Consider the following 21928-nt stretch of genomic DNA (forward strand, 5'->3'; position numbering starts at 1 on the left):
TTTAAAACAAATAAAAAAAATTATTTTTCACTCAGCGCAAAGTTAAGCTCTGGAATTCATTGCCAGAGGATGTGGTTACAGCAGTTAGTGTAATTGGGTTTAAAAAAGGTTTGGATAAGTTCCTAGTGGAAAAATCCATAAACTGCAATTAATTAATAAGCAACAGTAACTTGAGATGTATTTAATGTTTGAGTACTTGCCAGTTACTTGTGACTTGGAAACAGGATTCTGGGCTTGATGGACCCTTGGTCTGACGCAGTATGGCATGATCTTATGTTCTCATATAAACATTCTTAACATATTACTTTGTTTTGTTGTGCCCAGCAGTATATTCATTCTTGCTCAACATTAAAATTTGAGCCTTTGTTAAGCAATTTCATCCCAGGAGTAAACTGTGAAATCTGACAGAAAGCATGAAACTCTTCAGACTTCATCTCACACTAGCCGTGTTGACTCATGTAGTGGAGGCTTTTTTCCCCAGGGATCCTGAGCTGCTTTCTACAGATATCAGTTTCAATGGTGGCGTGAGAAAAGTCCTTCCCTTTCTGTCCTCACTGTGCATTTAGGACTCTTGGGTTTGGCAGCAGAACCTCTCCTCTAACTCAGGTATCTCATTATGAGACCCGAGTGTCTCATGGTGTCAAATGTCTGTGTACTGGCTAATCTTTTTCATTCAGGTAAACCTGTTTTGCAATGTCCCTTTAACTCCTTCCTTTGCTTTCGCTCAGTTCGAGATTCTTTTCTGTCGATAGTGCCAAAATCTTTTTTTTTTTTTCGTTACAGCACTCAAGTCCTCCTTTCATCAAACAGTGAGTGAGGCCACTGAGCCCCATTCTTCTTAAGGGTAATGTATTGCAATTAACTAGTAAAGTTAACAAGACTCCGCCTGTTCTGTTATTCTCAAACGCATTAATTCTTAAGCAATCCATAACTTAATAATTAGCCTTACCTGAGCCATTTCAGTTAAATCTCAGTTGTTTAGACATTTTTTCACTTGTGTTGAAATCTGAGCATGTGACACACTGACCAAGTACTCCCTGGCTACAGTTTCCAGTCTGTGCTTTTTGTTTTCTTAAACACTATTTGATGACTTTTATTATAATTCTTTATGCATTTTTCAATACAAATTACCAAGAAAAACCTTCTTGAACAGCAAAAGAATAGAAGATAAGAAATAAAAAAACAGAGGAAACAACAACTTGTTTTAAATTCACATTAAATCTTCGTCTCCTTAGTCCACAATACTAAGGATCCAATAGAAAGGCCGTTACTAAAGAAAATCTTTATAAAACTTTACAAACTTTTTTTTTTAAAGGAAAAGTAACTTCCAGAGGGGATATTTTCCTTTAAGGGCACTCACCGCCCTAGAGTGTAGCAAAAACTATGATTCCAAGCTCCAATTATGTTAACTCATTTCCTTTATCACACAGAAAGAGCTTCAGTTGTGATGGCAGCTGAAAAACATATTTATGGCCTTTATATTTAATGATACATTTACAAGGGAACTTGAGAGTAAAGGATGCCCCCAACTGCAAAACTCTGGGTCTCAATAATAAGAACTGTTGCCTCCTCTTCTGGGTCTGTCTGGTGACATCAGGGTATATTCTAACTTTTAAATTTAGGAAACTTTAATTTTGCACTTTGAAAAACAGTCTCAAGACCCAGTCCCGATCTGATTCAAATGTAAAAGACACCAACAAAGTGGCAGCTTGTGCTATTTCACTATCTGATTGTTGTAGTATTTGGGATATGTCCAAAGTTGGTATAAGTTGATCCATTTCTTGTCCTCCTGTCTGCAAAGGCTGTTTATCTTGTTTCTTAAATTGAGGCAAATAATATGATTTAACCAGAGGTGGTATAGCCTCCTCTGGTATTTTAAGGATCTCAATTAAATATCTTTTGAACATATCCCTAGGCAATATATGAGGTAGCCTGGGGAAATTTATAAGACGTAAATTTCTACTTCTAATTACATTCTCGAGATTCTCAACTTTAATTTGCAACTGATGGTTTTCTTTTATAATTGCCTCCTGAATGGACTTCCATTTATTCATTTCTTGTTTCATTTCCACGCTTTCATCTTGTGGCGTCTATCTTAAGAATTCTCTCTTCCATGTTATTAATCTTTTCCACTATGGGATTTAATTGCGTTGACATCGCATTCCCCACGCTAGCTATTGCATCCCAAATCAAATCTACTTTGATTAAAGCAGGTCTTACCAGAATCGGGGCTTGAATTTTTAATAATGGGCTCAATATCAATAATTTTTGCCCTCGTTGTCCTGTAACCCTCCTACAGTCGGTGAACCAGCCACACCCACAATGGGGCCTTCACCGGCGTTTCCTCCAGCTTCTGCCGTGGAATCCATCCCCGTACGGTGTTCAAAGACGCCTGCAGCTATGGCTTCCGTCGGATCTCCCCGGTCTCTGGAGGCCACTGGGTTTGCCGGTGGAGCCCTTGGTATTGGGGATAATGATGTTGAGAAGTCCAGGAGGGGAACACGGACTTTCCCCTCCTGTCTCTCCCTCCATCAACAACACCTCCGATCGAACCCTCTGTATGTGGGCATCCATAGGCCCCGAAAGAGGGGTTCCCGGAGTGGCTATAGGGTTAGTCCTCTCCTTTGCCCATTGCTTTCGGGCCATTAGGTAAAACTAAAATAAATCCAGATCAGGAAAAGAAAAATGCTGTGGTGCCCACTAGTTACTTACCGGCGCCATCTTGAATCCAGAACTTGGAGGCTTCAAATGATCAGGAGAGGCAATCAAATTTTAAAATGCGTAACAGGTAAAGAGAAAAAAAAAAATCAAGGTACAGTTCTAAATTGAAGCAAAGCCCAGACCCTGCTTCACTCTGCCTTCCCCCCATTGTGCCGTTCTCCCAACTCCCCCAAGACTCAGCAGAGAGAGTCTGGATCCAGGGGAATGGACACTGTCGACAACTGCCTTCCAGTGGATAGTAAACCACTGGGGAACACCAGCCATGGATTTTCTGGCAACCGGGCCCACACCCGGGTTCCTAAGTTCTTCAGCAGAAGATGGGAACCGCAGTCCCAGGGAATCGACGCCCTCATCAGGAGGTCCTACTGTACGCCTTCCCTCCATGGCCACTACTGGGTGAAATCATCTGCAAGATAGAACACCACAGAGGGCTTGTACTTCTAGTGGCCCTGGACTGGGCAAGAAGGCCGTGGTACGTGGACATGCAAAGACCTTTGGCGGGAAACCCCCTACGCCTACCTCCACACAGCTCCAGCAAGGACTGATCCTCCACGAAGACCCAACGAGATTCTCGCTTACGGTCTGGCCATTGAGAGGTCTCGCCTGAAAAAGCGTGGATACTCAGGACCAGTGATAGACACACTGCTCCAAGCACAGAAGTTCTCCACCTCCTTAACATATATACGAGTATGGAGAATATTCGAAGCCTGGTGCGAGGACCGCGACATCCTTCCACGGACAGTCCGAATCCACATGATCCTGGAATTTCTGCAGGACGGCGTGAGCAAAGGGTTGTCTCTCAACTCCATCAAGGTCCAACTGGCTGCCTTGGCCAGCTTCAGACCCAGGGTGGATGGCAGCAGCCTAGCGGCCCACCCAGACATCTCCCGCTTCTTAAAAGAGGTCAAGCACATTCGACCACCTCTAAAGTGGCCGATACCCCTATGGAATCTCAATTTAGTGTTAGACTTCCTAGTGGGAGCCTCGTTCAGACCAACTCGCGGTCTGTCCCTATGGCTCCTGACCTTGAAGACGGCATTCCTCGTGGCAATCTGCTCAGCCCGTCGAATCTCCGAACTTCAAGCACTATCATGCCGGGAACCGTTCCTCAGATTCACGCCGGGATCCATACAGCTGCGCACTGTACCCTCCTTCCTGCCAAAGGTGGTTTCTCACTTCCATCTAAACCAAACCATCTCACTGCCATCTCCAGACGAGCATAAGGACTCGGAAGACTCACGCCTTCTTTGTCACCTGAACTTCGGCAAACTCCTAGTCCAATACCTAGAAAGATTGGAACCTGTATGAAAGACTGACCATCTGTTTGTTCTTCACAGTGGGAACAAGCAAGGGGAAGCGGCCTCGCGGGCAACCATCGCCCGCTGGATCAAAGAAGTAATCAAGGCGGCCTATGTAGAGGCAGGCAAGCCCCCACCTCTACAAGTCAAGGCCCATTCCACAAGAACCCAGGCAGAGTCCTGGGCAGAAACCAAGATGCTGTCACTCGCAGAGATCTGTTGGGCGGCAACGTGGTCCTCCATCCACACCTTCTCGAGATTCTATCGCCTGGATGTTTAGGCCAAGGAGGACATAGCATTCGCAAAGGAGTACTAAATGGGCCACGGGCAGCCTCCCGCTCGGTTCGGGAGTAGCTTTTGTACATCCCATTGGTCCTGAGTCCATCTGCTACAAGCTAGGAAATGGAGAAATTACTTACCTGTTAATTTCATTTTCCTTAGTGTAGACAGATGGACTCAGCACCCCGCCCATGGCTGCCTCGCAATCAAGAAGCCCCGGGGGAACCTCCCCCCCGAGTGAAATACAAGCATGGGTAAACCAACCCTTATTTCTAGTTCAGATACCCATATTACCAGGTGTCGGCGCTTCTCGGTTGAATGCCCTAATGGTCTCCAGCTAGAAACCTCGTCATCCAATCCGAGTAATCAAGTTTCAAGTTAATCAAGTTAACCAAATTAATCAAAATTATCCAAACACACATATATCCATAATTGCTTTTCGAGGAGAAAACTGAGGAACAGAGCCTCGTGCACGGGTATATGTACTAGGGGCTGACGTCAGATTGAAATCTGATCTGTCTCCAACTGCTATCAGGAGTACACTATACCCATTGGTCCTGAGTCCATCTGTTTACACTAAGGAAAATGAAATTATCAGGTAAGTAATTTCCATCTCTTCAGCAATCTTCTCTCTCTTTAAATCAGTTGTTTGGGGCACGCCTGTCCAATCACTTTTTTGGGGTCTCCATGGTGAGTGCACAGGAGATGGATTTGCATGCACTGCCTCCACTGTATGCAGGTATCTCTTGTGAGTGCTCATTGTGGAGATCCTGGAGGCCTAACTGGCTTGGGGTATCCCGAGGACTGAATTGAGAACCCCTGCTTTAAATACTGCTTAGGAAACTTTCTGGTATCTGTTCTTTTTTGAGCAAGCCAGCATTTTACTTATTCATGTTTGCAATAACTAATGGTATTGGCATGACCAAGTAGTATAAAACTGGAGTATGGAGAGCAATGTCATGATGATTTTGTATGCAAGTTGTAGCCTGCTGAGATTGGTGGGGCAGTGAGCTATAAATTATTGTAATAAATGTAATAAAACAGAAATTACTAGTCTTCTAGATATGCTGATTTCGTAATTCTTTCAAGATTTCATAATTTTTTTAAGATGAAAAAGGACACACAAGAGAACTTGATTTCTGAGTTGTGGGAGGAGGATCTTAACGGGACCTATTCCAAGTTATGTAAAGCTTGAAGTTCAGTCTGTTTTCACAGCCATAACCAAGGAAGAGTTTGGGAAGAGGAGAAATCTGAAATTCTGTAAGTAAAATGTGCTGCCATAGGCTGAGAGGTTATTGAATGCAGTTAATGCATGAGAGAGTAAGTAAACTGCAGTTTACTGAAAATTAACCGTGGCAATGTTTAAACTTTTTTGGGAGAATTACATAAAGAGGAATTCTAGAGTAAAAAAAATTAAGCTAAAACAGAAACAGTTATAAAAGATGTTAGAAGATAAAAGACTACTTGTTCCTACCTGGTCTGACCTAGAAAGTCAAGCCAGTCTTACCTAAAGCGACCTGCAATAGATTACAAGCACAAACGAGATCAAGTGTCTGCAGTTGAAGGGTAAAAAGGGATGGAAGGAATTAGTACATTCTGAAAAAAGAGCTAAATCTAAATTGATTACAGTTATACAGAATGAATCTTTCCTTTCTATAGTGCTAGGTGTGTATTTCTGGTTTTGCTATGCTTGTTATATCACAGCAGGTAAAGATTTCTACCTCTTAAGCTCTAATTCATTTGTGCATTGCTTTAACAGTTGTAGTCACCAGGGCCTGCACTAAAGCAAAAAGTGTTTTACCAATCAGCAATCAAGAGAATTAGTAGAAACAGGAACTTTGTGGAACTGTATATTAAGCTGACTTTCTGTATTTCCACCCACTTGCAATATATTTTGCTTTGACTAGTTCTGACTGAGCAAGCCTTAAACCTAAAAAATCCCAGCAAACCTGATATGGGGAATCAAGTATCAATGTTTAGTTGTGAATAGGATGTAAAAGTCCAGTGTGGATTACTCCTCCATGTAACACTTATACTGTACTTGCACAGACTTCCATTGTTTATCTGAGATTAGGTTCACCAGAAGCCCTTAATTTGTCATACCTATGTGTCTTGACTAAACTGTAAACTCCAGGAGCAGTCACAGTCTCTGATGTGCATCTGTACATTGCTCTGTCCACATAGTAGCAATACCGAAATGAGTAGTGGGATTTTCAAGATGGGGTTGATGGGATAGGCACAGGCATTTTGAGTTAAGGCGTTTGCTCTTTATCGATAATCTGGATTTTCAACTCCTGGAGCTTACAGTTTAGTCGAGATACATAGGCATGATAAATTAGGGGTTTCTGGTTAACCTAATCTCAGATAAACAATGGAAGTCTTGTAAGTACAGTATAAGTCCAGTGAGTAATCCTCACTGGACTTTTACATCCTATTTACAATTAAACATTGATACATGATTCCCCATATCAGGTTTGCTGGGGTTTTTTAGGTGAAGACCTTTCCTCTGGAGTCCTCAGAGCCCTGCCAGACTTTCATTGTAAACTTTGTGTTATGGTTTTGGGTTGTAGCCGGGTGTGGTGAACACCACCTGCAGGAGTGACACAGGACAGGAGGATGGGAATAATAGCAGATGATCTGGTGAGGCTGGGTAGAGTCTCTGGAGCTGGGTGCTGGCTGAGAAGGGTCTCTGATGCTGGGAGCATGGGGGTAAGGGTGAACTTCAGGAAACACTGGAACAGCCTGTGGGTACGTATGGATGTGAATGCAGGTAAGTGTGGTCTGTTATACCGGAACTGAATGCAGGTAAGGGTGGAATCAGGATAGTGTGCAGGTAAGCGTGAGCTGGATGAGGGGAACCAGGGCAAGTAAGACAGACAATGACGGGACTTAGACAAACCAGGACAGGGACTACACTAATCATAAAACCACAAAATGCCCGAAGGCAGCGAGGCAAGGAAGCAGGATCAGCAGAGGCCACAGGGAAGCCCGAAGGCGAGAAACAGAAGGCTAAAGCAGGGAGCCCAAAGGAACTCGATGCAGAAGCACTGAGGCATGGGCTAGGCGGGGTTAAAAAGGGAGTTCTGGACATTGAGCAGATAGTCAGGGAAGACTGGGCCAGCCAGTGGAGCGTGCTCATGGGGGGCCTCTGGTGGTGAGGAGGCTGCACAGCAGCCATAGTCGTAACACTGTAGTCCATGGTACTTGTGAAAATGTGTTGGCTGTTTCTGTTACTGACTTGGGAACAGCTGCCCAGTGAAGGTTAAGTCTAACGACTGCGCTTTTTCCCCTGCCCTAAGTTGTTGATTGTGCCTGCAGTTTTGGATGGATGCTCAGCTGTGCAAGAATATTTGGTGCCCTAGGTGAACTTTTGGTCATGCACCCACCTTCTCCAATATACATCCAGCACATTACTCCTCCCACCATCAGCAGTGGCTCTACTATATCGCTTCCTTTGTTGGTGGGATTTTGCTACCCCCAAAATGTTAGTGCTATAGGTGACCGCCTTAGTATGCCTAATGGAAGCACTGGTCCTGCAGCTGTATCATCTTCAGGGGGAGCAGCCAGTCAGGTGTTATACCTGAAATCTGGGGATCTGAGTCCCAGCCCTGTCTGGGTGGAACTTGAGTATGTTCCACTTGTCTGGACTGGTCTGGCATGGATAAGGAAGGTGAAATTTTAAGTTTACCTGTTAATTTTCTTTAGTCCTGCCCTACCAGTCCGGAACTCAGCTATGGAAGCTGTGGCTATCAAGGGCTCTCAGTTTGACAAGTTCAGAAAACTAACCACGAGTATATTGTTGCCCAGCCCAAAGGTAATTGACCTAATAATGACCTTGGTGTAGGAATTATCTAATTCTTGTGTTAAAGACCAAAACTGGCCAGGGCTAACCCCCTCATTGCCTATTTCAAAGGGGCCAGCCTGCCAGAGGGTCTGCAGTCAGCTATGTCACTGCCTTTGCTATCTGATCATCAACTGGCTCAATTAAATGGAGAGGGACAATTCCAAATATAACCCTTTTTTCTCGATTGGTATTATTTCCAAGGGCACACAAAATAAATTTATATCTGGGGCTGTCTTCACTAGCACTCTCCCCTCTTTCCCTTGACCTCAAGGTGTGGGTTCTTTCTGTAAGGGTGAAGGCAGACCATTTTGGCCCAGGTGGTCGTGTGGATTTTTCCCTAAGTGTGTGTATCTCACTGGCTCTCTCTTGATTTTAATGTTGCTGTGCTGAAGGGACAGACAAGCTGGACACAAACTGGGTGTTCAAATTAAATGAAATGATTCTTCAAAGTGAAATCAATGTCCAATAATCAATCTAAAAGCTGAGATTACAGCTGTCTTTCTTACAAGAGTCTCTCTTTCTCTGGGTACATGTCCCTTCTCTCAGGATCCTGGGATGAGATTTATTACTCCGCTGCTGAGTGCATGAACTGTCCTAGTGGACCAGGAATATCCTCCTGATGAAGGGATCCCCTTAATCCTGGAAAAAATGCAACCAGAGTCCAAATATTCACTCTTTCACCCAGCCTCTGGCCTGGTCCCTTGGGTAGAGATTCAGTTGTGGCCCTGCTGATGATGATGAACTCCCATGAGGAAAGGTCGGACGATGAACAGGAAACTGCTATCCCTGCCCAATTTTCCTGTGAGGAGGGGTGGTTCAAAAACCTCATAGCACAAAAGGAGAAAACTGTTAAAGCTAAAACATCTCACTCTGGGGTGATGCTGTCACTGCTGCTCTTTCTCTGAACTAGAAGGGGGCTCACAGGTCTTCAGCTCCAAGGCCCTAGATCTGGGGATTGACCATCACCAAAGGGTCCAAGGTTTCACACCAGTCAATTCAAAAATAGTAGAATCTTAAAGTCTCTCCGAGAAGAAAAAGCAGGTCCTCATGTGCATGCTGTGCATTGTCAGGAATCTCCTCAGCAACGATAGGGGGAAACCCAAAAATAGCTCCTTCCTCCTCAAAGACTAACTCAAACCGACCACGATACTCCTACTCCTCCCACAAATGTAGAGAACAAACCATTGCAGATAGCCTCAGAGGGAGGTGCTGCAGAGAATGGTCTGTCCCTCTAGCTATCACCTACCAGGGCAGGGATCTAGGGCCATCTAGTGGGGGACCAGAAGGCTGATGTATCCAGACACCAAGTTTCCTCAGACCTCCCTGAACCTTTGGGGACCTTATGAGAGAAGATGAGCACAATGGTTCAGCAAGACTAGAGTATGCTCCTCTGGGGGACATTTAGATGAAAGAGAGATGCTTCCAAGAAGTAGTTTTTGAGAAGTGAAAATATCCTACTCAAGAACAGAAGGGTGGACTTCTGTTGCCAGCTGTATCTAGTGACTATCAGAGCACTTAAACCAGCCCACTGGCAGAGGCAGCAGTTTCAAAGGCTTCTATGGCCAAATGCATGGAAGCAACTCTCCTCGCATGCTGGAATGCTGTTCCATATCAATGATTTTTGCTTATTTCTCTAGGGCCATCATGCAGCAGCCTTCCCTTTTTTAATTTCTGAAGTTTAGTTATGTTTGATAAAAATTGTATAATGTTGATAAAGAAATATATCCAGGGGATAAATTAATAGTAAATATATTTTAATATAATTAGAAACAAGGGAAAAAACAATAACTTTAACCCCCAGCATTTAAAGTCCACTATGAGGGGAGAAGCCGAATAGAACAAAAAAAAGCAACATCCAAAGAGAAAGCAACAACAAAAAAAATCCTATTTAAATGCATACACCCCACCACCACCAGTTTAAGATGAAATGCGGATATCACATTCCCTCCCTTCTATAAAACTCTTCAGTTGATCAGGACCAACAAGGGGAAGCAATTTTCTCCTAACTGAGCTTTCCCAACTACATAATACGAGGGGGGTGAAGTGAACTCTAGATCAGACTGCCTAAACTATGGGTCAAGACCCCAAATGGGGTCACACAACCTTCAGCTGGAGCCACAAGTGCCTCAAATGGCAGCACTCTTTATGCCAGTGGTTCTCAACCTTTTTCCCATCGTGACACACCTGACAGACCATGCTCACATGTGTGATACACTGCTCATTTCAATTCATGGTGGAAATAAAAAATAAAGGCCCAGTATTATTTTTATTGTTAAGAATGACACAAGGGAAAGATAAGTACTCTGTCTGAACAGAAATTGCATAAATAGTAAACATCCCAAACCAAAACGGCACCAATTTCCAGCACTTAAACAGTAACCACCTTATCTAAGAAAAGGCAACACTGAAAATATTACAGCAGGCCTAAGACACCAGTACTCCTATTAGGAAAACGGACCAAGCCAAGCTCCTATAGAGCCCTACACAGAAACTACACGCCAGCAGAAAACCTCACCTGAATCACATGTGCTGACCCTCACCTAACAAAGAATAAAAAGACCATAAAGCATAACTAGAAACATGCAGACAAAAACTGAACTGGAAACCGCAACAAGCCAGAGAGACTGTATGCAGTGTAACAAATGAAAAAGAGAAACTTCACCAGTTCTCAAAACAAATCAAGAAATATAAAATCAATAGCGGTAAAACCATACTAACAAAAAGAACAGATTATTTTTAAAAAGTTGATGAATGGAATCTGCTTCATTTTTTTGAAGGGTTAATAAACATGTAGATAAAAGTGAACCGGTAGGTGTAGTGTATTTGGATTTTCAGAAGGCATTTGACAAAGTTCCTCATGAGAGGCTTCTAGGAAAAGTAAAAAGTTATGGGATAGGTGGCGATGTCCTTTCATGGATTACAAACTGGTTAAAAGACAGGAAACAGAGAGTAGGATTAAATAGACAATTTTCTCAGTGGAGGGGTGGGCAGTGGAGTGCCTCAGGGATCTGTACTGGGACCTGTGCTTTTCACTATATTTAGAAATGATCTTGAAAGGAATACGACGAGTGAGGTAATCAAATTTGCAGATGATACAAAATTATTCAGAGTATTTAAATCATAAGCAGATTGTGATAAATTGCGGGGGGACCTTGTGAGACTGGAAAATTGGGCATCCAAATGACAGAAGAAATTTAATGTGGACAAGTGCAAGGTGATGCCTATAGGGAAAAATAACCCATGTTATAGTTACACAATGTTAGGTTCCATATTAGGAGCTACCACCCAGGAAAGAAATCTAGGCGTCATAGTGGATAACACATTGAAATCGTCGGTTCAGTGTGCTGCGGCAGTCAAAAAAGCAAACAGAATGTTAGGAATTATTAGGAAGGGAATGGTGAATAAAACAGAAAATATCATAAAGACAAGCAGTGCTGTGAAATACAGCGCTGCGGTGGCCATAACATGGGAAAAGCGCACGAGAGGTACAGGAAGGAGGAATGGGGGAAGGGAAAACAAGATAGGCAAGGTGGGAAGAGCGAGTAGGGAAGGGAAGGTGAGGGGGGAATAGGAGCAAGCAGTTGAGAAAAACTTTTGAATGCGTAACACCGATTGGCTAGCAGCTCAGTGACGTCAGGGCAGGCAGACAGCAGATTCAGAAGGCACGAACCGAGTGAGGAGCTCCAGAATTTTGTCCCACAGGAGTAGTTAAATAAGTGGCTCTTTGCCTTTATTTCTGTCTGCGGACATGAGGAGGAGCAGAGATAGAGGTAGTAGGTCGGGGCCGAGCAAGCGGACAATTAAAAAATGGGGTCGACAGGGTGCCATTGTAGCGCGATTTGTCCGGCCAACGTGGGTCTGAGGCAGCACCCCTCCCCCAGCACCTGGAGAGGCGATGGAAAGAATGTATGTGGCCATCTCGGATGAAAGTGGCCCGGAAGCAGGTTCAGGATCAGGTCCGGATGGCGAGCAGGCACCGGGAGAAAGGGCCGACCTCCCGCTGGATTTGTCCCTACATGCCCCAGGATCCGACATCGAAAAGCCGCCAGGGCCCGTTAAGGAGCGGAGCAGGCCCAGCGCGGCGGGGAGAAGCCGGGGATTGGCCGGGGCCAGCAATCCGACTCAAGCAGCGCATTCGGCGGGTGCGCAACCGACGGGGAGCCTGCCAGTGGTTGAGAGAGGAGGTGCGGTGAGGAAGAGGGTAGAGCGGCGTGGGACAGGGCCAACAGCGCAACATCGATCCAGTGCCAGCAGTGGGCAGAGAGAGCAGCAGATCGGAGAAGATGCCAGCCCAGAGACCAGGGAGGAAGGACGGGGAAGGAACAGAGGCCTGAAAGGAGTGGATCGGAGGATAAGCGGGGGAGGAACCCAAACAGGAGATGAGCCAGCACACGTGTGCGGTGAGTGCGGCAGGATGCAAAGAGAGAGGGAGGTGGGTAGGGCATCAAGGAGTTTCAGTCAGGATATACAAGGTCCCCCCCCCACCCCATCCCGGCCGGTTTCAGGAGCTCAGGGTTTCGGCGGCTGGCCAGCATGGTCCATGAGTGGGGTTGGGAATTCCACAGCAGTGGGACGGAGGCCAGAAGTGTCCCAAACCAGAGTAGGCAGAGAAGTTTACGGTGTGCCAGAAGGGGAAAGGAGGCAGAGCACAGGGCAATATGAAGCAGGACGGGCACTGCGGCCAGTGTTTTTGTTATTCTAGGGACGACGGAAAAACAGTATCCAGGCACTTCGAGGAGCGATGAGCAGCGGGGGAGGCAGGTGGTGTGCACCGGAACGGAGATGCAGCAGACAGGTCGTCAGGACAGAGCTGGCAGGGAAGCGGCCAGGACCAGGATACTTGGCGTGGAAGAAGGTAAAGAGAGGGATGGAGATAAGACGAAAGGGAACAAAAGCAGGGCAAAACGCAGAAGGGTTACTTTGTCCAGTTCCACGAATAGCAGTTCTTCGACAGAGTCTTCTACAGACTCCAATTCCAAAGCCAGAGTTGAGCAGGCTAGTGGTTTAGGGCCGGATCAGGACATGGGTCACCCAGCTTTGGCATCTCTAACAGAATTGTGGGAAGGGGTACCAGGCAAATTGCACAGTAGAATTAGACGGAGAAGATATGTTAACATTTTCCAGTTATTGGATGGTAAGAGGGGTGGCAGGAGACGCTGGAGAAAGGGCACAAAGAGGAAGAGTGAGAAGGAGACAGGGACAAAAGTACCCAAGAACATACTAAACTGGATGAGGGGTTTCCTCCACTTAGCTAGCATAGTAAGGCATTACAAGCCGAAACAGCATGGGGCGTTAATAGCGTATTGCGACAGTATCCTTGGAGCTTTTAAGGATTACGAAGGTTGGGCTTGGCTCAACTACGATGAGAAATTCAGGGAAAAGATGGCTGGCAACAAATTTCCAAAGTGTAAGTTTAGACATGCTTGCGCGGCATGCAACGGCGCTCACCCCAGTACGAAGTGCGCCCAGGCCAATACCAAAGCGATATTGAAGGGTACGAAACCTTAGTATGCCATCTGGGACACGGGATAGGGGACAGGGTTGGGGCTGGATAGAGGGAGGGGTGGGTCCGTAGAAACAAGGAAAGGTGCAAGGGGGCGGGGAGTCCAGTGCGGATAGGGTAGTAGAAGAGGGGAGCGGGCAGCAGGGGCCGTGATGGTAGGGCATGGTACAGAGTAGGGGTTACTAGTCACAATGTCCATATTAAAAAAAAAAAAATTATAAATATCTGAGGATATCAGGGTGCAGGTCGGCAGAGATAAGCATGCAGGCAGTTGACGGTTTCTTTTTTCATGTAAGATTCCAAGGGCTCCAGGCACAGGAAAGACGGTGGATATTTACAGGAGACAACGTACAAAGACGAATGGGAGTTAATACAGGGCTCAGTGGCCTCTAGCAAATAGAATACGTACTTAAAAGGATGTAAGCCTTAGCAAACTATCTGCAGTATTGGGAGTGGACAGAGTGCAAAGTGCCAGACGGTTTCTTGGTGGGTTTTGTGCTGTGGGCAAAACAAGCAGGTTATTCAGTGGCCACTGTTCGAGCACAATTGCCTGGTTTCGCATTTTTTCAAAAGTTGAAGGGATGGGGTAATCCCATGCAAAGTTTTTGGCTGCGAAAGATTCTTGGGGGTTGGCAAAAAAGGGTGGGAATACACAGAGATCAAAGGCTACCTATTAGATATTATGACTTGATCCGATTTTCCGTATTGTTAAAACAAGTATGTTGGACATGGTTCGAAGTGGCACTATTTTGATTGGCTTTTTCGTGGGCCTTCTTTGGCGCCATGAGAGTCAGTGAGTTAGTAGCCAGTCCCGAAGGAAGTACAAAGGGAAAAGGAATTATGCTGGAATGCGTTTGGATTAAGGAGCAGTCTGTAACATTGTTTATTCCAAAATCCAAAACCGATCAATTAGGGAAAGGCACATTTTATCAATCTTTTACCAACCGAGAGCGCAGTGGTCTGCCCTGTACAAACAGTAATATTATATTCACGGATACGACCGGCCATGGACGGTTCTTTTCTAGTACATGCAGATGGCTCCGCGTTGACAAGATATCAGTTTGCACAGGTTTTACGTAGGGTTGTCAGTGCGGACGGCAGAGATGCTCAGAGGTATAGCTCACATTTCTTCGGGATAGGGGCAGCGACTTCCGCGGCAGAGGCAGGACTACCAGACGCGGGGATTCAAAGCATAAGGAGATGGAGATCTGGGGCTTTCCGGGAGTACATTCGGATGGGGGAGGGTAATTGAAAGCGTGGACCGGGTGGGAGGGATGGGTTAGGCGGAATGGCTGCACTAATGGGTACGTCTTGTTTCAGAACTTTTGGGGCGGAGGCGCAGGACCAGATGTGCCTGGATTGTGAGCCATTCGTTTATACACAGAGCCCAGAGAAGAGCTTTGAAACGCCCCTACGGGGAGCACCTGGAACTGGAGTGCTTGGGATGGCAGCTGGCATGGTTCAGTTGAAGAGGCATGCATTGGGATGATTTGCTGTCATTTTTGCAAGAAAGGATAGACATGTGGGGTATACCGGGATATTTTGTTAATTACCTTAGGAGGTAATGATGTCGGCTCCAAAACGTGTCACGCCTTGCTTACATGCATAAAGAAGGATCTGGCGTAAATCATGATAAGGTGGCCACAGGTGAGGGTAGGGTGGTCGGACATTATTGTCCGTTTGAAGAATAAGGAGGAAACAATTTGGAACTCTGGTGTTAAAAAATTGAAAAGACAAATGGGGAAGTGGATGGGCTGGGAAGGGGATTTTTGGGTAAGACATTCATGGTCTTGGGAAGTTGAAGCAGGATTATTTGGCGGGGACGGGGTTCATCTCTCGGAAGTGGGGATGGACTTGTTTAACCACACGCTACAAGAGGGGCTGGAGAAGGAGATCAGTAGACGGTAAATAGGGCCACAGTGGGGGAACAAGCCGATAGTCGGCTTGTTGGTGGCGGTAAACCCGAGCCTATTGTTATGTTGTAATGCCAGGGGGGGGGGGAGGGGGAGAGTTGGTTGGTGGAGGTGGGGGAGTGCCCTGTGAAGTTGGGGGGGGGGGGAGCTGCTACACGGGAGGACCGGAGAACCGTGGGGCTAAGGTTGACGGTAGAGCTTGCTCTCGCTGGTATGAGGCGGAGCCAGGTGGAAAGGGGAGTGGGTAACTCCACCATTGGGGTTTAAGGTGGTGGAGGCCAAAGAAAGGGTGGGGGAGGAGGGCATTTTGGGGAGGGGTGTTTCGTTATTGTTACAGTTGATGTAAGGACTTGGGTTAGTTATTATTAAACTGCGGCCTATTTTAAAGCCAACAGGTTGTTGAGTATTTATTAAGGGGGGCTACATGGGCAACAATCGAGCACAGTGTCTTTCTTCCCCATGTTTATTTATTTATTTATTTATTTATTTATTTATTTATTTAGAGTTTTTATATACCGGCAATCATGAAAACATATCTTGCTGGTTTACATAAAACGGGAGTGCATTATAAACATAAAACTAGAACTGTGGTGACCGAAGGTACAGTTACATTTAACAGGGGTAGCCGAACTTGGAGAAGGAAGAAGAGAGGAAAGAATAGAAATAGTTAAACAATATACAAATTAAATGTTGTATACAAATTAAATGTTATATACAAAAGGCATGGTGTTTTAGGAGTCATTGGGTTGTTATGCCTCTGTATCGCTCCATGGTGAGACCGCACCTTGAATACTGTGTACAATTCTGGCCACCTCATCTCAAAAAAGATATAGTTGCACTGGAGAAAGTGCAGAGAAGGGCGACCGAAATGATAAAGGGAATGGAACAGGTCCCCTATGAGGAAAGACTAAAGAGGTTAGGACTTTTCAGCTTGGAGAAGAGACGGCTGAGGGGGATATGATAGTGGTCTTTAAGATCATGAGAGGTCTAGAATGGGTAAATGTGAATCGATTATGTTGGCCACTGTTGGAAACAGGATGTTGGGCTTGATGGACCCTTGGTCTGTCCCTGTATGGCATGTTCTTATGGCTGTCAGCATTTTAAGCCTGGGTGGAGGATGAGTTCCTACTTCACTGGTGCAGGGGGAGCAACTGGGCTAGCAGGGGACCAGGAAGAGTGGCGACACACCTGTGTGTGCTTGGCGAGGAGGTGTATTCGTGTGTTAGGGTCTAGTGTAATATTTGTAGTTCTGCCTTCTCATTGATAGGGTTCTTACTTTTTTATGTACTGGCAGTTAGTGCTGTTCTGGTATGGGAGGCTTATTATATTTTAATTGTAATTTACTCATAGCTTTCTGAGGGTCAAGCCCACATCCAACACGTGTTACAGTAGTCCTAATGTCATATGGGTTCTAAGTGTCTTTGTTTTTGTTGTAGGGTTTTCTGGTTGGCACCATAGCAGTGCATGTAAATATAATATACATGTTGTGATATATTTTTATCTCAGAAGACTGTACTTTGAATATTCTTTTTCATGTATAATCTGTTGTTATGAATGCATATTTTTAACTGTGTGTGTTGAGAGGGTGGGGGTGGGATGTAAGGTTCGCCTAGGGCACCTAGTCTTGCACTGGTCATGGGTTCCAGGGGAGGGGGTGAAGATCCGGAGGTGGGGGGTGGGAGTTTTTAAAGTTTAGGTTGCTGGAGGAGCTGGGCTCTTTTTGGTGGGCACAAGCCAGAGGCTAAATGAAAATGGGGCAGGGAGGGGGGCAGCACAACAATTGTTGGCACAGGGTGGTACCGGACCCGCCCCTTCTTAGTTGTTTTGGTTGTCCTCTGGGGTCATGTGAATTTTCAAATGCTAAAACAGGTTGATACTGGATAAAAGTTTGAGAAGCCCTGCCCTAAGTGTTTTCTAAATGCCACTAATTCTTCTGGGAAGCCTTTGAAGTTGCTGTTAATCATGTTTCTTCCTTCTGCTTTAATGCCTCCATAATCTTTTATTCGTTCTGCTCCCTAAAAAGCAAAGTGCTGTAGTATAGTTAAACACGTTCTTCTCCCATGACAAAGGCTGGAAGAGGGAAATATTTTTACGCTCTCCCTTCTTGGGGGGAAGGGTACCCTTGTTTCCTTAACCCTGAAAGTTACCAGCTTGGGTTCTGTCTGAAGCGCAGAGATCCTGTTAGATCTCTGTCAGGACCATACAGAATATTCCATTTGTGTGGGGAGGAAGCATAGTAACAATGTGGGTAGGTAGGCCCCCCCCCTCCCCATGTGGAAGAGTGTACATGGTGTGTTCCTTTAATATAAATGCTCGACCAGCATCTTATGTTGTGGATTTTCTGTTTCCTCTGTTTTTGTTTAAATCGTAATGCCTCCATGGAGACCTTTATCATACCCCTGCCTTTTCTTTTTATATTTTGTGATGAGTTTTGTAAATTTAGTACCCTTTACCTAGGGGCTCAGTTACTTTCTATTTTTCTGTTTTATCAACTATGAGAGATGTTCCCTTTCCTAAAAAAGAAATTTGAGATCATTGGGATCTGTGGAGAGAGAGGACTTACAGCCATCCAGAGGAGAGACGGGAGAAGAAAGGAGTCGTCATGAACCCCGTTCAGATTAATTGGAGATGTTGGGAGAAGAGGAGTTAACGTGCATTGCTCTTATACTGAAGATCCCTCATTAGAGCAGTCACTCTTAAACAATACCACTTTATGCCATTTATTTTGAGCCATTCCAAAAGTGGTATTGTTTAAGAGTGACTCTCTAATGAGGGATCTTCAGTATAAGAGGGATGCACGTTAAACCTCTGAAAGTGAGGGGTTTTTTAGTGAACAAAGAAAATGTTGAATAAATTATAAATAAAAACAGACTAAAGAGTAAAAGCAGTATGTTATGAAGCATGCTGAGTACTTGAAGGTCCTACAAAAATATAATATATATAAAAATATGAAAAAAGATTATTGATACAAATAAAGAGATACGAGCGGTGGAATATACTTACAAATATACTACTGAGTGACATAGTTGGTGGTTGTATTTAGTTGTGGTCCTCAGATTACATTAGTTTTTGGGCTTTGGAGATTGGGGAGAAGAGGAGTAACAGCAGTTTTGCTCTGATACTAAAAGGGATAAGAGGAGAATAACTGGTGCCTTTCAGGTACTGTGAGGAGACCAAAGAGTGTAAGAAGGTAGGAGATCAATGACTGTGTAAGACTGGATTTCATCTTTAACATTTCCCCTACATTGGGAGGGAAGCACTACATTTACTGTATACCCATGAGATGGGGAAAACAGTGGATGAAAGACAGAATTAATTGGCTTTACCAGGTTAAACTTTAAACTGGACTTTGAGAAGTCACAGATTTATTCAGACGTACTTGTAACGTTGATAAGTGAACCAAACAGCTGTAAAGAGTATTTTCATCATTTCATAACAGATCAGTAAAAATAATGCTGGAATCCAAATCAGCTTCCAGTGGTCTTTTTTTTTTTTTTTTGCTTCTTAGTGTACAAGAACCGTGAAGTGTTTGCAGTGCTAAGGACCTTGAAAGTTATCTCCCCACCCCTGCTCAGGGAATCCTGGTTAATAACAGGGAAGTTTACCATCAGTGACTGTATCAGATCTGGGATGAAGCAGAGTGAATCGATAGGGCTGTGCAACCGGTGGTATGGCAAAGGGCAATGATGGTAGTTCAAAGGGGCACCGCTGCGGCACTCTGGGAGGGAACTCCCTTCCCCCAACACATGCGCGCAGGTGCACGCACACCACACACACACACGCGCGCGCACACACACACACACACACACACTGCTTTGAACAATCTCAGGGGCAGCATTCTGAAGCTGGCGCTATGAGTCAAACGACTTTTTTTTTTTTTTTTTTAAATGCATAAAGCCTAAAATGCAAAACTAAAGAAAGCAATGCTTGGTGCAGCTGTGGCTGCTACCACCCCTTACCGTGGTGGCACTAGCCTATTTCTGATTTATTAAGGCAGTGGTTCTCAACCCTGTCCTGTAGGCACACCAAACTGATCTGGTTTTTAGACTTTCCATCTTGAACATGCATAAGAGAGCTTTACAAACACTGGGTCTTCTGAGGCCTAGAAAGCTGTCTTGCATAGTCATTTTGGATAGCCTGAAAAGCAGACTGGCTATGTGTGCCGGCAGGACAGTACTGTGCAGATGTATCCCTGTTGACCAGACTGGTATGACTGACTGAAACAATGGGTGTTTTGGCTTATTTTTGGCCGGGTCCTGTTATGTGATAAGCTCACTACACTAGTGCAGATGAGCCTCCTTATTTAATTTGATACTTTTGCAGAGGTACAAGGTGGTGTGCACTCAGGTTTGCCAAACATCAGGAAATGTATTGTCAGGGAAAAAAAAGGCAAAGAAAGACTTGTCTGTAAAAAAATAGGAACATTAAAACATAGACCAGGGGTGGGCAACCTTTTCATAGTGTTGTGCTGAGATTTAAATCAAGGCCAGGCAACTTCAGTTCTCCAGTGCCACAAGCTGATGATTATCCTGAACCAACCCCCCCCCCCTCGCAATTTCTTTCACACAACCCCATCACCTTTTACTAGAATCCCCCGACCTCGCTATAACCGTTCACATAACCCCTCGTCTCCCCTCTCCCATCCAGGAATCTCTGTCCAGCACTAAGCATTCCCCTCATCTCCTCAGAATGCCAGATTCTGTTTCTTTTCCCTCTCTGCATCGGTAGTAGTATTATAATATATCATGCATGACACAGTCTTCTTCACTATTTGTACATTTCTTAATCACTGCCATCCAATACCTTGCAGCAATTTACACAAAAACTCGAGGAAAAAAAATCTCATTATCGGATTTTTACATAAGGATGCTTGAATATTAATTTTAATTGACATTATCATTTAAAACATTCAAGTTATGTAAGAATGACTGAAACTGATATGCTTTTTCTCATGTAAAACCAAAAGTATAAAAAGTAGCAGAGAAAAATGCCTCTCACATTCTCCTACTTTTTTCTCCAATACATCCCCTACTAAGAAAACAGAACAAGCCCAGGCTGTTCTCGGTCCCTACAAAGAAACTATATTGCCAACTAGCAGAATGCCTAACTAATACAGAATAATCTTCAGTGGGATAGCTGTGTTAGTCTGGTGTAGCAAAAATGAAGGGAGTCCACTTCATCAGATGCATGAAGTGATGTACAAGGGATGAGTAAAATATGTACAGAACAGAGAGAAGACATTGAATTAGGTAGACATGGTGTGGAGAGGGTGTTAATACCATTATAATATAGCCTACTGACAACTGAGATAAGTGTGAATGAAAAGTCAGAATGATCTGATAACAGAGAAGTTCATAGATAGTTGAAGTGAGTCAAGAAACCATTGTCTCTGTTCAGACATAGGGCAATGGTGTTAATCTTTTTAATGAGTTCCAATTCAGCAGTTTCCTGCCCGGAGTGATCCTTTTAAGTTCTTTTCTAGGGGTATGGCAACCTTAAAGTCAGATAGAGAATGTCCTGGAAGGTTGAAATGTTCTCCTACTGGTTTCTGAATGTTGCCATTCCTAATGTCAGATTTATGTCCATTTATTCTTTTCCTTATAGCTTGACTTTTTTTTCAGTATACATAATAAAGTGACTATAAAAACAGAGGACTTCCAGTTATGCTCTAAGCCAAGAGGCTGTGACAGGCTGAACTCCCACCAGGCCTATCCTTTCATTATGCCTTACACAAAATATTTTGCTGCAGCAACTTAATATTAGTATCTAAAGACTCGGGCCAGAGTTCCATACCAACCCTGTGCGAGAACAGAAGCACAAAACTGATAAAAATCACTTAAGATTTCACTTTCTGAAACTGACAGCATGGCTGACACGCATCCCTCTGATAATGAGCTAGAAGACTCCATTATCGATGCAGATGGCGGTAAGAGCTCAGTGTCGTGGTGGAGAAAATTGTCCAGCTTATTGAATCAGTCACAGAAAACTGTACTCAGAAGTTGAGACTTGTGTATATGAATTGGAAGACTCGCTCACCTCCATGCATGCCAAAATTGATAAGTTTGAAAGGTCGCAAGTTTTGCTAACTTTTAAACTTGATGACTTAAAAAAATCAGTTGCGCCATACAAACTTGTTGCTCATTGGATTGCCAGAGAAGTTGTAGGGCACTGACCAGTTTCCTTCACGGCACGCTGGCTTCCAAACATTCTGGGCCTGGAGGGAGAAGAATTTTGCCATAAAGATGGATCGTATCCATGGAATTATGGCTCCTGTTCCTGTGCGCAGTAGACAGCTATGCACACTAGGGTTGATTTTAAGAACCGCACGTGTGTGCACATTGTTGCGCCAATTTTATAACATACATGCACC

General features: G+C 44.6%; 1 protein-coding gene across 3 annotated transcripts in view; it reads left to right on the forward strand.

Moving 5' to 3' along the window:
* Positions 1-809: 809 nt before the first annotated feature.
* Positions 810-21928, forward strand: part of LOC115096485 (sulfotransferase 1 family member D1-like) — a 48869-nt gene continuing 27750 nt past the window's right edge. Inside the window, exon 1 of one of the 3 annotated variants that reach the window (XM_029611160.1) lies at positions 810-844. The gene's annotated coding sequence lies outside the window, so the exon portion shown is untranslated. Of the gene's footprint in view, positions 845-5408; positions 5559-12775; positions 12998-21928 lie in introns of those variants that run through there. The other 2 variants (XM_029611157.1, XM_029611158.1) reach the window with 2 other exon arrangements.

This window comes from Rhinatrema bivittatum, chromosome 8, assembly GCF_901001135.1.
Source record: "Rhinatrema bivittatum chromosome 8, aRhiBiv1.1, whole genome shotgun sequence".
NCBI classification, from domain to species: Eukaryota; Metazoa; Chordata; class Amphibia; order Gymnophiona; family Rhinatrematidae; genus Rhinatrema; species Rhinatrema bivittatum.